The 18,993-nt window shown below is 33.2% G+C and overlaps 1 long non-coding RNA gene across 4 annotated transcripts; it reads left to right on the forward strand.

Moving 5' to 3' along the window:
* Positions 1–7,026: 7,026 nt before the first annotated feature.
* LOC114307493 (uncharacterized) lies at positions 7,027–18,193 on the forward strand. 4 transcript variants are annotated; one of them, XR_014356544.1, is made up of 14 exons: positions 7,027–7,116; positions 7,312–7,375; positions 7,998–8,163; positions 8,266–8,286; positions 8,350–8,416; positions 8,853–8,931; positions 9,761–10,628; positions 10,716–10,916; positions 11,185–11,252; positions 11,617–11,691; positions 13,783–13,996; positions 16,139–16,493; positions 16,872–16,932; positions 17,024–18,193. It is a non-coding gene; the product is annotated as an uncharacterized LOC114307493 (long non-coding RNA). The 4 variants fall into 4 exon arrangements; XR_014356545.1 differs by having other exon boundaries at positions 8,350–8,396; XR_014356542.1 differs by having other exon boundaries at positions 8,266–8,416.
* Positions 18,194–18,993: the final 800 nt, after the last annotated feature.

The following is an 18,993-nucleotide window of genomic DNA, read 5'->3' on the forward strand; positions in this document are numbered from 1 at the left end:
TAGTGTCGTAGTTTGGTGAATAATGCCATGTTGTGCACAAAATTCATTTAAAGGTACATCATATTCACCACCCCTATCACTTCTAACCATTTTAATGGTTTTACCAAATTGATTTTCAACTTCAGTTTTGTAGAGTTTAAACATTTCCAAGGCTTCATCTTTACTTCTAAGTAAATATACATAATAATATCTTGTGCAATCATCGATAAATGTTATAAAATACTTTTTGCCTTCTCTAGTTTGAACAAATTTAAGATCACTTACATCTGTATAAATTAATTATAGAGGTTCAGTTTTTTTTTCAACCGATTTAAATGGAGCCTTAGCTAGTTTTGCTTCTACACAAATCTCACATTTGTTATTAGGATCAATTTCAAACTTTGGTATATAATCTAAACCAATTAGTCTATGCAAAGCATCAAAATTCACATGTCCTAATCTATCATGCCATAAATTTAACTCAAGAATGTAACCAAAAGATGTGTTATTCTTATTAATAGAAAGTTTTGATACAACTGTCATTACATTTAACTTAAAGAGACCATTGCTCATATATCCCTTACCAACATACATACCACTCTTTGTTAATACAATTTATCAGACTCAAAAACAAGTCTAAAACCATTCTTTCTTAACAAAGAACCAGAAACTAAATTCTTTCGGATGTCTAGTACATACAGCAAGTTGTTGAGGGTCAGTTACTTCCCCGATGTCATCATCATGACTACTTTCCCTTGTTCAGCCACAATAGAAGTAGATCAATTTCCCATGAATAGTTGCTCACCATTTGCAGCCACATTATAATTAGTGAACATCTTCTTGTCCACACAAATGTGTCGAGTTGCTGCTGTGTCAACCCACCACTCCTTAGGACTTCCAACCAAATTAGCCTCAGACACCACAGTAGAGAGATTGATGTCGTTTACCCCCTTAGAGATATAATCTAATTTTGTCACATTGGCTTGATTGGTGGCCTTCTTGTTTGTACTTCCACGATCCTTCTTAGGGTGGTGGCACTCAGAAGCTCGATGTCCGGTCTTGCCATAATTATAGCATTTTCCTTTGAACTTCTTATTGCCATTGTTGTCGCCTTGTTCAGGACCATCTCCAGCAAAATTCCTCTTTTTGTTATATGGTTTGGGCACATGTTCAACCACATTAGCCTTGGACTCAATGGGATTTTTAGCATTCCTCTTTTTAGCCTTCTGGTTATCTTCCTCAATTCTTAGTCTTACAATAAGTTCATCCATGGTCATCTCTTTGCATTTTAGTTTTAAATAATTTTTGAAATCTTTCCAAGCCAGTGGTAATTTTTCCACTAACGCAACGACTTGGAAAGTCGCGCTCAGAGACATACCTTCAGCATGAATATCATGCAAAATTAATTGAAAACTTTGAACTTGAGAAATTACCGTTTGGGAGTCTACCATAATAAAGTCCAAAAATTTATCGACAACTAATTTTTTTTGTGTCAGCATCCTCTGTCATGTATTTTTTCTCCAAAGAATCCCACATTTCTTTTGCTATTTTCAAAGCGTTGTAAACATTATATAGCATGTTGTTTAGGCCATTGTGAATGTAGTTTCTGTGCAAAAAATTAGAATATTTCCAGGCGTATACAGCAGCAACAACTTGCCGATCACTTTCATCATCTTTAAGTACTGGAGCATCTTCATGGAGAAACCAGACTAGATTAAGAGTTATAAGTTAGAACAACATTTTTTGCCGCCATCTCTTAAACTCGGTGCCATTAAATTTTTCTAGTTTTTCTCCAAGATTTATTAAAACTTGAACATGGTTTTGGATGGAGACCAGAGTCGTTGTAACAATTGTTGTACCACTTTCAGTTGCAGTAGCCATAATATCTTATTACAAAAATCAAAAAATCAAAACACAAATTAATTTTCTAGTTACTAAAACCAGAAAAATAAAATACTACACAATAACTTTCTGTAACACTATTACACAAATTAATATTCTGAAATTGTTAATTACAAACAATATATTACTACTATTTATCAAACAATATATGACTACTATTTGTATTTTCCAAACAGAATATCACTTTGTAAAAGTACAGAAAATTAATACAATGAAGACACAGAAAATAGGCCTGTCTTAAGATTGTTGGATAATCTTCAGTGTATTTAAAGAATGGATTTAAGAAAGCGGAGAGATTGTTCGATTATAAAAATCAAAACAATGTATAAAAAATAAAATAAAAACAAATTTTTTATTTTGTTACAAAAACAAAATCAAAATCTGGAACAAGAAAAATAATTAAACAGAAAAGTAATCAAGGCATTTACCTTATTATTTTCTCGAACAAATTTATGATCAAATACAGTTTAACACTGTGTCTTTAAGACAGATTCGTTCTCTTCACGGTACTTTCAGGTTGTGGACGTCTATTTTCCAGGATAAAATGATCAACAACGAATAATAGCAGCAATATGAATGATTTGCACAACGAACACACTTTTTTTTTATACTCTTTCTCATAGGAAAAAATAATACAGCAAAATGCATAGATTAACAGTAGCAAAGAAGAACGAAAATGGAATGAATAAACCAAATGAGGGCATGCATATTTATAGATGACTTGGTGGTTGTTCGGTTTGAATCCAACAGGTAGCAATTTTGTTTGAACAGGTACCAGACCTGTTCGGTTTGAATGAACAGATACAAACCTATTGGGTTTAAATTTTGAACAGATATTGAATCTGTTCGATTTTATTTCAAACAGATAGGAACTTGTTAGGTTTGAACTTGAATAGACATGAATTTGTTTGAAGAGGGGGGAAAAAATTGAATTTTTGGATAGATTTTATTTTTCTAAAAAATAAAAATAAATTCAAATGTTTTTTGCCCAAAAAGATAAGTAATTGGGCTGGACAAACCCAACCTCATACCTACGCCCAAGCCCAGCCAAACGGACAACAACGGCGTGCACGTGTTTATTTTGGGTCCAATGGGTCTAGCCCACTTTGCCCATAAACCTCCTCCTCTACAAAACTTGAGTGCCCTTTGGGGCCTACCCCAAGTTCCAAGCCCAAGCCCTATAAACCCACACCAAGGTTGCATCCCATGTAGGACAAGCCTTATTTCAAACCTTAATGGAAATTTCACCAAAAACACAATTTTCATGGAGCTCACTTTGGCTTCAATTTCTCATTCATCCAATAATAATTTTGAGCAACCAAATATGCTACGTAAATCACAACAGGACATAGAACGCGTTACCACTTAGACCTGCCAATTTTGGCACATGAGTCCCACCCAAAAATTAGACCAAAGTTTAGGAAAAAATTGATTTTTCCAAAACCATTTCTAACAAAATGTTCAAAGATTGCAAGCAATTTTAAAAAGGAGGAAAAAAAGAAAAAAAGAAGTGACAATTATCAAAAAATTATAAAAATGATGGGTATTACCAAAACTAAAAGCTAATATGGTTAGATATGTATAATTCACAATGATATGGTAAATAATCATACACATATACTAAGTAATGCTGACCAACCAAAAAACACAATCTCACATTCACATGCATGAATGATGATCTCCATATTTATTGATAGATTGCTTTGAGTTGTCTCTTCATTCAAGGACTTCCACGAAAAATTTCAAATGATTTGAAAACACACAAAAAAATAAAAAAAATAAAAAGTAAAAAACCACAAAAATAAAATAAAATAAAAAACTTACATATTATCAACTTGAGTAACTATTATCGTAAGTTTTGTTTAAAGTAGTGAAGTTAGAAATAATCAAAACAAATCATTTAAAATCAATATTAGAGGAATTACAATTACAACATGCATATTTTTATTTTTATTTTTTTTTTGGGGGGGGGGGGGGTTTAAAATCATCATTGTATTATTAATTTTTGCCGACTGCTATTATATCTAACAAAAAGTAAACATATAGATATAAACTAAAACTCTTCAATGCTACACATAAAATTATTGTAATATCTCATGGGTTAACATGCGCAATAAAAAAATGAATAATATTTGAAACTTGTATCAGATAAATTGATAAAACAATTGAAATAAATGTAATGATTCCATATTACGGTGAAGAAAAGATTAAAATCTTTGAATAGTATAGCTGCTATGATTGTTTATGATTTTTGAATTGACAATGTATTTTTTAGTTTTTTTATTTTTTAAAATGATTACATCTTATGCTACGATTTTTTTATTTATTTTATCCTTATTATTACATTTCATCCAAATGATAGGCCATATCTAAAAATTCGATCAAAATATAAATCTAGGCTAAAGTTTTTATTGATAGGTTAGGTTTTTGCCAATAGTATGGGCATAGGTCCTAACCAAGACCTAAGCCAAAAACATTAGTTGGCCAGGTTCAGTTATTATATTCAAATATATATATATATATATTAGTTATTTATTGAATTAACTAAAAACATTAGCCTATAATAAGCATGCAATCATAATTTTTTTTTCAAATTTTCAACTAAAAAAATTGTCTTTAATTTTAAATCTTGACACAATGATAAATTAATTAAACACAAAAGATTATTCAAATTATTTTTTATAAATCAACATACAACAATCAAATTAGGGGAAAACTATGAGATAAAAATGAAGGAGGTATGTTATGTAACGCCAATAAATACGACAAACCCATCTTATAAACGGAAATATAATCTAAACAACATGTTTTTAGTCATCAAAGTTTGATATACAAAAGGTGACACATGTAGTGTACATTCATAAACAGTTCATCCTGAATCTACAGCATATATTACAAGTGGTAATAAAGGATGAAAGCTAAACATGTATTTTTATGCTCTAAAGGCTTACATCTTTCCAAGACTTTACTTGGTTATAACAAAATGAGTCAAAAGCTCAATACACATAAAGCCCTAGACTTGAAAAGAAAGTAAATACAAAATGAACAAAAGTGAGCTCCAGCTCCATAGTCCTCCCAAGCTAAATTCTTGGCAGAAGCATGTCACCAGCACCTGAAATGGTTTTTTCCAAGTAGGGTGAGCCAAAACCCAGTAAAGACATTCTAACACAATATATGAATCTTAACAAAGATATAAATATGAAGTGTATACACATTGTCTGTGACAAAATCATTTACAACTCTTTCGCAAAACCATGCCATGCCAAGTTTTATAACACTATCCTTGTTATCTTAATCCCATTCTAATTTAATTCATTTTATCTCAATCTATGAGTTACCTCCATTTATTACTGATAACCAAACTGAGGATACACCTTAAAGGTTCTCGAATCAATATAGTCATCACACAAACACTTCCATTTGTCATTTTACAAAAATTTCGTCCACAGGAATTGGCATTCATGTATACACAATGTTTCAGGACTTTTACCCTGGATGCACAGGCCAACTTAATCCTTTCAAACATGGAGTACATCCCCTTTTCTCCTCTCAAATATCATACATATACAATGTATTAAATACAGTCATATTCAATGACAATCAATAACAGATTAGTTTCAATTCCCCTAATCTTCATGCAATTTCTACAACAATCATAGCTATCCTTCACTAATAGTCTAAAACAGATATTTCTAAACAGATATACAATCTCTAAAACAGATAAATTATCCAAATTTCCATAGATAAGAGGTAATACATACCCAACTCCACCATTTATATAAACACCCATCCAATTTCGTGTTTCCATTGCCAATTTCATTATTTATACAAAATAATCTTTCAAGAAGTTTTAGGACAGAACCAAATTTTCGTCAAAACTCAATCCATGTGCCAAAATCAACAATCTCAACACCACACAACCTCATATCTACACTCATAATCATTCTCAACACCTACACTTGAAAACCCTTTTTTCTTTTTAATTTTAAATCAAAACCCTAGGTTTGTTCAAAATCACCTCAAGTTCCAATGTTTCTTACACACCAATGAATAACCAAGTCAAAAACCATATGAGAGTATAAAAAAACCCTACCTCAAGTCCAAAAGTCAAGAGAGAGAATGGAGATACTTCAAACACGCCGAAATCCAACTCTCACTACAAGAAATTGCACTTTTGGCGACTACTTTTGGCGACGACGTCAATTTTTCATCGCCAAAAGTATATTTTTGGCAACACAGTGATCAATTTCGTTGGTAAAAGTATACCTTTACCAACGCAATTTGATACCGTCGCTAAAAAAGCATAACATTCACTAAGCGCCAAAATTTCAAAACTTTTAGCTACGGGACTTATATTTTAGCAACACAATGAGCGTTGCTATTAGTGTGCTTACTTTTGGCGACGACAAATTGGCGTGGGCAAAGAGTTAACCATTTAGCGACGATAACACTATTCGTCGGTAAAAGTTTTGCTAGTGAAATAAAATAATTTAGTGATTGTGTTTTTATTATAACTTTTCAAAGAGTTTTAAATATTCTAATTACTGAATCGTAAAATTAAAGTGATTATTGAATTAGATCACAAAATAAACCCATTAAGTCCAAACACATTTTTAAGTTGAGATGACTAATTGGAGATAATTTAAACCTTTTTCAAAGAATGTGGTTAGATTATTAATTTCAATATGTTGGATTTTATTTTCAAAATCTAGCTTCAATTTTCTTTTTCTAAAAAACAAAAAACAATTGGGTGAAAAAATAAAAAAATACTTATTATTTTTGTATAATTTTATCTTTTAAGTCATAAATACTTTTTAAAATTTTAAAAATATAGTTTGATTTTTATTGCTCTCAAATTAATTTTAATTTTTCCAAAAAAAAAAAAAAACCTAAAAATTGTGTTGAATTGTTTTTCATAGCCAACTCTACTGACTTTCTACTGACTTTCTGCGTGAGATTCATCTCCTTCCTTAGTTCTCCATACCTTCGCGCAACTCATCTCCTCTCTCCTTCCGTCGTCACCACCGCCGGTGAGCATGGCTTCTTGTCATCACCGGCCTCTCCATAATAACTGGTATGTATATCCTCCTATTTCTCTCTCTCGGTAAACCCTAACATTTATATTTTTTTCCCCCTTTTCCTTATATTTGCCCTAGCCCCTTCATAAACACTGATCGGTCTCTTCGCTCTCCCTATCTCTCTCTCACAGTAATATGACTGACATGAATCTTGAAGGTACTCTCTTCAATTTCTTCTTTTGAATTTTAACCCCTGTTCTCTAATCAATTTCTGGCTTTATTTATTTATTTTTTTGAATTTTTCTCTGTATCAGTTTTTATTAATTGATGCAATCTGTTCCTTCTTTATTTTTTCAGAATTCATGTTCAATTTGATGTGTTGTTAAATTATATATATATTTTTTATGTTCAGCTGTTTGTTTCGTTGGATTTTGCGGGGGTTCTAGTTCGGGATCTGTAGTGATTGAGCTCTGAGAGTAAGTTGATTAATCACTTTTTTATAGCTTTGATTTGCTGCGTTTTTTTTTTCTTCTTCTTGCTCTGTTGTAGTTCATTTTTTGTTTGGTTGCTGAGAAAAGGAAATAAGAAAATTCAATGAGATTTCGTTCTGTTGTTTTCTGAAATAGCTTAACTTCGAAACTTAAATTAAAGCTCTATAAAATTCCCAACAAGAGACAGGCCTAGTTAGGTATTAGAGTTGTTCAATCTATTGTCTTGGAACTAAGAAATAGTTATATGTGACTGAATTGATTAGAGTTGTCATTGGAGAGCATCTAGTCTATTGATCTTTGGAAATCTTAGAGGTTTTTTGTAAAAGCAACAAGTTGAGAAGAATCTCAAGTGCTAGTAATCTTTTTCAGCGAAGTGTTGTTAGTACATTAAGTTTTGTTTATATGTATTACCAGAGGCATTAATATATGTTATTTGAGAACTAGATGTGCTTCTTTTTGGCTTTTTGAATTTGATGTTCCTGTCATGTATTGGATATTTGTCCTCTAATATATATGACTTAATCTAATTAATTACCCTTAATTACGTTACACAGGGAAAGTGAAATGTGTCATCTAATTAATTTTTTCCTTAATTACATTCATGCAGGGAAAAGGAAAGTTGAGTAGATCCTCAATGATGTTCCCTCCTGCCCAAAGAATGGATACCCTTAATGATTTACTTGCTGCAAGTGACCTTATTTCTCTTCATTGTGCTTTGACAAACGAAACAATTCAAATTATTAATGCAGATTGTTTGCAGCATATAAAGCCTGGTACTTTCCAGGGTTTCTTCCATTTAGTACATTTATTTTATAAAGAAAAATACTGGGATTCCTATAACTTGCACTTACAGGGGAGTGCCTTGATCTATGCAGGGGCATTTCTTGTGAATACAGGTAGCAACCAGCTATTGGATGATTGTGCAGTAAAGTAGTTTCTGATTGATGGTACCCTTGCAGGCTGTGCTCTGGATGGTGCTGAAGGACCATAATGGATGGAAGCATGGGTATGATGAGTAGCCTTAGGGTATGAATTACAAGATGATAAAATGTTTGTTAAGAGTATGTATGTTATCTTTTAGGCAGGACTTTCTGACATGATTTATATGGTTGTGTGTGATTGCTTGGCTGATGTTGGTAAAATTAAACCCTTTTTCATTGTGCATTGTTATGGGTTAAAATAAGGCATATTTATGAAGACGGTCATGTTATTTGATGATGGCACAGTTTTGGTTGTGTTTTTTTACAATGCTTCACACATGTTTGCATAAATTTCCCACTCAAACTACATATTATTTTTCTACTTCTGTTTATTTTGGTTAACTTCACTCACTATCTTCTTCGACTATTTTAGTACCAATAAAATGGAAAAAGAGATGTGATTGTTTAGATTGTTATTTGTAATGTTTCCTATGGAGTTCCTTTTGAATTGACCATGTAATTTGCTTGTATTATTAATGCAGGAGCCCCTCAAAGTTTCTAGACTTTCCAAGGAAATTATTAAAGTTTCTTCTAGTTATCATCACTCCTATGCCATTACAGGTTCATATTTCTTGCTAGATACTTCATTTATCATGGTTTCATGGGGCCCAAGAATATTTACATGTTTTTCAATCTATATTCACAATTCATGCTACTTTATAGAATATTATAGTTATGGGTTGTTTGGGGTGTCCTAAATAAGTGTACTTTTTGTCTTTTTGACTAAAAAGTTGAGGGAAAAAATATGAATGTTTGGGTTAACTTTTTGACTTTTTATGGAAAAATGTGTATTAAAAATTTGTATAAGTTAGTGGATAGAGGAAAATTAGGATTGAGAATTGTGCAGTCATGCTTTTTGACTTTTGGTGAATAGTGATAACTTTTTAACTTTTTGAATAACTTTTTGGCTTTTTAACTTTTTTTCAACTTGCCAAACTTAGCCTTAATATCTAATCAGTGTTTTAAGCTTTTGTCCTTTTAATATTATTTTGAACTCCCTTTCCTTCCACAATGTGAAATGCTACATATGAAAATTAAATCCATTTTCTAGTTTCAGTTTTTGACTTCTCATTTATTCAAGTCTACTTTAACACTTAACAGCTATCCATCTTTGATTATTAAATTATTGTGCATATTTAATTAGTTAATGCTATTCATTTGTTGTTGTGTGTAAAGTTTTGATTTTAATAAAATCAAAAGCATCTATCCTTGTAAGTGTAGATTTACAAATTTGAACATACTAAATTCTAAATATAGAATTATTGTTTGACTACAATAATAGTGATTGCGTTGAAATTCAATTTTTGTTACCAAAAGAAAGAAAATATGGCTTCATCTTTACTGCTTCCACTCGGTAACACACTACAATAGTGATTACGTTGTTGTTTAGATGTTCTTCATCTTTAATTCTGCTGGCTGCTGCTACTGCAACGTTGCTGTGAGGCGTGCATATTGCCAATCTATCTGATGAAGAACTTGCTGAATCAGCACTTGTGATACGTGAAACTTCTGCAACATCCACTAAAGATGCTGACCAAGGTTTTTCTGATTGACTATGCTGCAGGAGAGGTAATCTAGCTTAACATGGATACTAGTTACCAAAGCTACCTGCTGATTATAATCTATTTATGGAATTGATATGAATTTATTTGTTAATGACCTATATATATATGCTTGAAAAAGTATGAGTATCTAAAAGCTCCTGATAGTGTATCATGAGCAGAGCTTCAAGGCATCCACAATGTTACTCTCTACACATACAGGAGTTTGGTTCGGTTCCTTTGTAACTCCCCACCCCATTATTGTCACATCTCTTAAATTTCAAACTAAACCCAAATCTTTAAGGCTTCATGCCTCCTCCTCACTATTCAATTTCCCTATCGCAAGCAAGATCGTGGTTAAAAGTATGTTTTCATCTTCCTTTTCTGCTTTATATATGTAATTTATGTTGATATATATCTATAACATATATAAAAAGTGTGTAAGAGTGGTATACCGCTGCCGCCTCCAGTGATATAACGCTCCTGTTTGCTTGGTTTCTAACTCTTTCCTTGCAGATTTTGGGCACGTGGGCTTCAAATCATCCACATACATAATAGAAGAAGACAAATTTCATCACTTTTCCTAGAAATTTCCAAGACCGATCGGTGCTCTTGTTACTTGCCTATTTTCCAGAGCTTATCTATTACAACTCACCCATGCAAATCCTTTATTACAACTCATGAAGAGGTCTCTCATATTGAGAGCTTGGACTATGAGTAAAAACATCTTACTCTGTTCTTGCATTCTAATGTTCCTTTTTCTTCTTCACATTCTTCTTTATGCAGCAAATTCTTTTTATACAGGATCAATGAGAATGATCTCTTCAAGCATGACTGGAGAAGCAGATCAAAAGTCCAAGTATTGCAATATATTTTCTTAAAATGGACGCTGGCTTTCCTTGTTGGGCTTCTAACTGGCATAATTGCCACGTTCATCAATCTTGCAGTTGAGAATATTGCAGGGTACAAGCATCTCTCCGTGGTTCGCTACATAGAAGAAGAAAGGTATTGTTATATCCTTGCACTAAATTAAGAAACTCATTTGAAATATTTTCAGCTAACAGATAATTCTCAAATATCCTTCACCCAAAAAAAAAAAAATGTTTACCTTGGCTAGAGCTGGGAATTGAGAAATGCTTTGGCAATCATCTTGGTGTATGCAGGTACCTGATGGGATTTATATTTTTTACTGGTGTTAATTTTATTCTGACCATGGTTGCTGCTGTTCTCTGTGTGTGTTTCACACCCACTGCGGTTGGACCTGGTATCCCAGAAATCAAAGCTTATCTCGATGGGGTAGACACTCCAAACATGTTCGGTGCTACAACATTGATTGTCAAGGTGAGTGACATCCTACAATCACTTGGAGAGCACTATGAATACTTGTTTCTTACTTAGGATCATGTTTTTCAATTTCTTTTGTTTGCAGATGTTGGTATTGGATTTGTACGTTTGTGTGTTAAATCAGTGTTTATTAATATGTATACCTTGCACACATTGTGTTTGACAATATGCCTATAAGATAAAACTTATTATGTTCATGTGCTTATGACATTTATTGCCAATGAAATTGGTTTATTTTATTTTATTCCTCCATATCAAAACATAACGAATTAACTTGCCTGTTCTTGTCATATAGGACTTTGAATGGTTATTTTTGCTATGGTTTCATATGGTTTCCTTCATGCTAAGTTTCTCTTGGTAGGTTTTAAGGTTTATATCAATCATGACAAAGTTGATACTTGTGAAAGTTCACAATGTGAAGTGAGTTCAAGCACAGGTAATTAATGAAATCTTCCCGATGGTATTTGTACACCAAAGTATAACTATTAGACTTGTTGAAAATATGAACACGAATATATTCACTTAAAACCCATATGCTTTCAACTACAAAGATAGAATTCTGAAGGTGTCAGGTTTTACAGGAACTGAAAATTCAGGTCAGTAATGCAATAGAAAAATTTACTTGTTTATGTTATTTGTTTTTAGAAAAATATTATTTATCTTAATTTTTACGTGTTAATGATGAGATAATATTACTATCACATTAATTTTTTACCTTAATTTGTATATTATCTTCCACAATAAGAGGAAACGGGTTTGACATCTTTTCTTCCCTTCTTCTCTCTAATCACTGAGTTTTTTATTTTTATTTTATTTTTTGAATTTTTTCTTTGTTCCGCAGTGGAAGGCTCTCCTTCAATGTAACAAAATCTGCAAGAGTAGAGAGAAGAGAATCAAACAAACAACAAAGAAAGGGAAGTGAGAGAGAGAGATATTAATTTAAGTGGCAGATTGCAGGCCATTGGGTTTCTTGGTAGGATTGCCATTCGTTTTCATTGCTTTGCTTCTCTCTCTTGGGTTTCTTGGTAAGATTTTAATGTCTTTATTTGGCATTTGTCATTACATAATTTGATGAGGTGAAAATGTTAATCATTTGATGGATTTATTTTTCAATGGACCAAAGCAAGTTATATAGTCTTATGTTGATGCCATAGTGTTAGACTCCACTTTCAGCTTTTTTTGGTCAAAATTTTCGTATCGTTTTCAATATATTTTGCTAGTCTAGTGAGAGATCCATTGTTTTCACTATAGAATTGGTTTTATTTTTGGCATTTTAAAGTTTTCCAATTATGTGGATCGGATTTCGTCGAATCTTGTGATTGTTTGGTCTTGAAATTTGATTTTCGGGAGTAGAGTATTTGAACCTTGTTCTGTTTTTTGCTAGAAATGTCCTGTTTAGGTCTTTGCCTCATTTGAATTGTTTTCAACACTTCTTTAGGGTTAGATTTTATTTGAATTTATCAGTATTGTGAAGATTTTTATGTGTTTGAGTTGAATTTCAAGTCTCACTTGATGTCATACAGTGTTTGGTTCATGAAATGTTTAGGTCTTTCATTTTCAGTAACTTTTTAGGCTTTTGCATTTCTTTGTATGTACACAAACTAGCTTGTCTCTGATATTAACATGCATTCTCTACAGAATCTGCCCCAAATTTTCCCAAGTTTTCTAACTTCTTTTAGATATGAATCTAATCTCTGATATTTCATTTTTTTGAGATGAATATGGAGAGAAAAGTAAAGCCACAAAAGGCAAAAGGTAAAACATCTGAAGGAAGAAAGCAACTTAGCAGTGTGCGAGTGATTCAACGAAATCTTGTCTACATTGTGAGGTTACCTCTTAATCTGGCAGATGAAGACGTGTGTACTTTTCTGCTCTCTCTCTCTCTCTCGCTCTCTCCTCCTTACCATCTGTCACAACAGGGGTATAGGTCTGTTCATTAACAGTTTTATCATTTTATTAGCAGCTTCTCCAGCAGAGAGAGTATTTTGGTCAGTATGGAAAGGTGCTGAAGGTGTCTATATCTCGGACAGCAGGTGGTGCTATTCAACATTTTGCAAACAATACTTGTAGTGTGTAAGTCTAAGTGTTTTCATTATTGCTAGTTTTTGTTTATGTATTTATTTTTATCTTCCTTGAGAAGTGAAATTGAGTTATAAATACTTCAAAATGTTTATGTCAAACATTGCTTGTTCATTTCAATCTCTTGCTTATTCTATTAGTTCATATGTACAAGGAAACTGCCTAATCTGAAGATGCAGTTTATTTCTGCTTTTTATCCAATTGTATGTTGATACTGGCTTGTTTACATATTTTTGTTCCATTACTTCACTACAACTGTTCTGTTCTTAAACGTGATTTCTATCCCAGATATATTACTTACTCAAAGGAGGAGGAAGCGGTTCGATGTATTCAATCAGTGCATGGGTTTACCTTGGATGGTAGATCATTGAGGTGGGAAATGGCTACATTCAAGATTTATGTTCTATTCTGTATTCTCTTATGTAGGTGTTGGGATTTCATTTTGCAGGGCATGCTTTGGAATCACAAAGTATTGTCATGCCTGGATGAGAAATGTGGCATGATTTCTGAATTATTGATTGGAAATTGGACTATTGGTTATAGGTGAGGATTGGAATTTTTTTGGTGCAGTCTTGCAGCAATCCTGATTGTCTGTATTTGCATGAGATTGGCACACAAGAAGATAGTTTCACTAAAGATGGAATAATATCAGCATACACAAGGTATTTTTATATTTTGATTACCCTCTGCTTTTCCTCTCATTTAATTAAAATATGGCCCTAAGTCCATACTATAAGATTCTGAATGAACGTTGTGAATAACACTTGAGTTTGTAGTGGTAGACTTGGGATTATTTTTTTGTGAGCTAACTAAGAATGTCCCTGATGTGGATTTTATCTTTTTAAGCACCTTAATTGGTCACTGATACAACTATAATTAGCATCATTGGTGGCGGTGAGGCAAATCAGAAATACAAGATCTCCTTGGAAAATTTGTCTTAAAATGAAAAGGAATATAAACCTGAGACTAGGCCCATCAATGGACTGTATTCTAAGCTGAATCTAATCCAATAATTTGTGATTGAAATGTGATTATTCAATTACTATCAGAATCTAATAGGTCTGATTGTTAACAGATCAGACATGGATTTAGTTGATCTGATCTGTTAATGATTCTGTTCAATTATAAAGATGAATATGCTAGTTATAAAATGTTTCAGCTGTCAAATCCTAATTTATTGGATGGTGGCTTCTCCGTATACTGCAGAACAACAACACTTATTTGACTATAGGATTTTTTTTAACAACACTTTGTTAAGAAACTTATATATGATATAGTTTTTGGGTAGTTTATAACCTTTTGGACAATTATAACTTAAGGATAGTTCTTTTTGGATGGTTTTGAATTAAGGCTAGTTTTTGGATGATTGGAATGTATAGACAATTCTGAATCTAGGTTGAGAGAGGAAGACAATAGCTGGACCATGATTTTGTGTTCACTGGCTGCCCAACTACATAATGACAGCAACCTGTATTCAGTCAGTATTAGAGAGTAGTATAATATAGTGTAACCTGTATTCAGTCAGTATTAGATGGAGGAGAGACAATGCCTAAGAAGGTATGGTTTTGTAGTTTATAAAATGGAGAAAGATTCAAAAGAATGTTGGACTCAAATCTAACTCCATTCACAAAGACATTAAAATTTTCAAATCACTCAGGATTCCCGTGGCAAAGGACCCAAGTGGTTACTTGACAGTTGATTCAACACCTAGGTGCCAATATTTTCTTTTTTTCACTTTATCGTTCATCGAACATCGATGTGGCGAGATTAATTTCCTGCAATATATGACTGATATATTTCCATGTTAGATGTTCATGATTGAGAAGTTGCATTGTAATGCATAATGTGGTATATTAGCTTAGGTAAATGCAATAGGACATGGATGTCTAGTTCATAATATTCTAAAAAGGGGCAAGGCTCCAATTTTACATGGACTGCACTTGGACTTCTGTAATTAAGTGTAGGATCAACATGAGTGTTCATTTCATGTTTCTCATTAGTTCATGAGTATATGACATGTTTATTTAGGCTTTATTTGGTTTAGTAGTTAAGGGTGGTTTTGTTACTTTCAATTTTGCTAGATTTGGGTTGTAGAAGTATGGATCTATCCAGGGATTTTTTTCATTTTTTTTAGTCAAGCTGTATTATTGGATTGTTATTTGTGATTTTATTAGGTATAGAAAAGTCTTAATTGTCAAACAGCCAAAATTCTCTATTTCTGAGTCTTTTTTCTAGTAGAATTAGGAGAAATCTAGTAGGCTGTAGATACGTATGTAATCTTTCTATCCTATAAATTAAAGCTGTCATTGTGAAATTGTATTTGTGTAGTTTTGCTTAACACTTGCAAAAGAGTAGTTGTACATATATTCAAATGCTTTCAAATGCAATGCACTCATCTCAACTTCTAAGTGAACGACAATGGACTATTTAAGTATCTGTTGAATGCCCAAATTCTTTATTTCTCTTCAAGATGACATCAATTGTTGTCTGGACATAAGTTCTTTCCTTGCATCATGAATGACAGATTTATCATATTCCACCACCGAGACTTGTTTGAAGCAGAGTTAGTCTGATTATTTATGCTGTGCAATGCTGTCTGCTCTGGTGGTTGTTGGTTTGTTTGTCTGCTGTGATGCTGTGGTGTTCATTCCCTGGTGGTTGTTGGTTTGTATGTCTGCTGCTGGCTGCTATGGTGTTCATTCCCTGTATGTCTGCTGCTGGCTGCAATGCTTTCAAGTACATTTTTTGGCTGAAGTTATTCATATATCCATAATAAATGTCTCTGTTAAATTGTTGATTTGCAGAAATTCACTGTACCTCAGAAATTCTTCTGTCATTTTTATGTGTTGGCTGTGGTGTGGACAACATTGTTGCTGGTCACAACTTGGTTTTATGCATATAAAGAGGCACCATTGGCCTCTGGGCCTTTACAATACTCCACTATTGTCAACTACTTAACTGGGGGTTCGAATATCCTTTCTTTTCATAATCTCATTCTCATTTGCGCATTGTAAAATATAGATACAGGGTTTGGCAATCTGTATTTCTGCTCTTGTTGATGGAAGTTCAAGCATTGAGACGCCTTTGTGAGACAATATATGTATTCAAGTACAGTCCCTCAGCTCGGATGCACATTTTTGGCTACCTTACTGGCCTATTGTAAGTTTCATGAGAATCTTATAAACTATTATATTAATTTGTAGTTCTCTTAATACATCTTCTATGGTTGTTGTAATTAAAATCTCCTTTATATCAAGAAGCAACTCCCATGATCAAAATATCCACCTGTAAACCCATGTTTTAGGGATTAACAAGTTGTGGCAGTGGATGTTATTTAGCAAGATGAACTGTTTGATAATGATAGACTGTTTGTTTAAATGGTTGCATATTACTGGAAAGACGTGTGGCTGCTGATGCTAGCTTTTGTCATGTACTCTTGAATTTTTCTACTAGATTGTTTCGCACCATACCCTGCTCGTAATTGTTCAATTTCTGACTGCTTATGACTCTCTTTTCATGTATTTTATAACTGCAAAGCTTGTAAAAGCAGAGTTACATCTTGATGATAATGGTTCTATTGCTCTTTTGCCACTTTTAGGTTTCCACTTTGACTTTATCTATGTTATTTTTTATTGATAATCTTATTGAATCAGTCATTGATGCCTTATTTCCTTTTTCTTTGTTTGAAGGGAACCAAAAATCAATCCCATACTGACCAAGCTTTGTTGTGTGACCACATATCGTTCATTGAGATATCAAAGCTAGCAATATTCTCCTCGAGAAAGACTTGACACCCAAATTTCAGATTTTGGTCTACCAAAACTTATTCCAGCCAACATGACTCATGTCAGTACCCGTGTGGCAGGAACGATGTAAGTTCTAACAATAATGCATCCATTTTTTTAATCCATGTAATCATAAGAGTTCATCTTCATTACATTGTAACAATAGTGCAAATATGGACTTTACACTTTCTTAGGAATGTCTGTGTTTGTGAGTTGAATTTGATATGGAGGGAAACTAACTTTTATGCTTATACATGATGCTCCCAAGACTCTTCTAACGTTATTGGCTAAAGATAGGATAGGTGTTGGGTGTTTGAGAAGGGTGCATTTGTGATCTTGCTTTCTTTTGTTTTGGCTTCAGCCATCGTTTGGGGAAAAGGAACCTTATACAAAAGACAATGTGATATAAATTTCCAAGTTCGTGATTAACTTCTTAGAACTGCAGATTTCCCGCTCATTACCATTTATGCCACACTTTCATCATTTGCATCATTGTTTGGGATTATTTTCTTCGTCTTCTTTATTTATTTATCCCTTTTCTATTTTAGATATATCGAACAGTGTAAACATGTGCCCTGGTATTTCGCAGCTGTTTTTGTGTTTTTATGTGTTTGATGTAGCTACTGGTACCTTTAATTCTGCTGCTGTTGGTCTGTTGCTGGTCTGCTGCTGCTGCTGCTGCTGGTCTTCTGCTGCTGCTGCCGGTGTGCTGCTGCAGAATTTTGCTGGGCTGCTGCTGCTGCAATGTTGCTGTGAAGCGGGCTGCTGCTAGATGCTGGTCTGCTGCAAGTTTGGGTTGTTAGTTTCATGTTTCATTTTGTTATCTGCTGTTTTTACTATGGGTTCACAATTTGGATGTATTTGAGTGTTTTAGTGAGTTTATCCTTTTAGGTTTTATACAATGCTTCCAAAAGCATATTTTTCAGTAGTGTTTTTTTGCCTACACATCAACTTTAGGTGATTTAATATCAATGTTATTTGTTTGTAATAGTAGTGCCTGAGGGATGCCTCTTGTAAATATGTAAATCTTATAAAAAAATATATATGATTTTCAATTTTTTTTGCCGCTACAAATTTGTTGTTGCCAAAAGTAAAGCTTTCTCGACAAACAACTTGTCGGTAAATGTGTAGCCAAAAGTTTATTTTGCCCACTCATATTATGTTGCTAAAAGTGTATTTTTTGCCAATGCCAATTTGTCGTTGCCAAAAGTAAAGCTTTATCAACAACCAAATCGTTGGCAAATGGCAACATTTACCGACGAAAATGTGTCGCTAAAAGTTTACTTTTGCCCACTCATATTGTGTTGGTAGAAGTGTATTTTTTGCCAATGTCAATTTGTCGTTGCCAAAAGTAAAGCTTTAGCGACAAACAAATCGTCGGCAAATGGTAACATTTACCAACGTAAATGTGTCGCCAAAAGTTTACTTTTGCCGACGCATATTTTGTTGCTAAAAGTATATTTTTTGCCCATGCAAATTTGTGTCGCGAAAAGTGCCACACAATCATCATATTTGAATGACTTTTACCGACGCAAGGTAAATTGCCGACGATGGATGAAGGCTTTTACCGACGACTATGTTCGTCGCTAAAGGCATTACTTTTACCAACGCAATGATAATTTCGTCGGCAAAAACTTTTGCCGACTCACTTTTGCCTACGGGTTGCCAACGTAGCTTTCTGCGTCGGCAAAACTCTTTGCCAACGAATTTTCCCTTTTAGCAACATATTTTCTTGCGTTGCGAAAAATGTAATTTCTTGTAGTGTCTATTAGGATGAGAATAAAGCCCTTGAGATGCTCTATCTTTTTATCAAAGAGAGTAGAGTGTAGAAACCACTAAATCTAGATGAAAAAGTAGAGAGAGAGTGAGTTTTA

The sequence above is a fragment of the Camellia sinensis genome, chromosome 15, assembly GCF_055761805.1.
Source record: "Camellia sinensis isolate YWXY chromosome 15, ASM5576180v1, whole genome shotgun sequence".
Taxonomy (NCBI): Eukaryota; Viridiplantae; Streptophyta; class Magnoliopsida; order Ericales; family Theaceae; genus Camellia; species Camellia sinensis.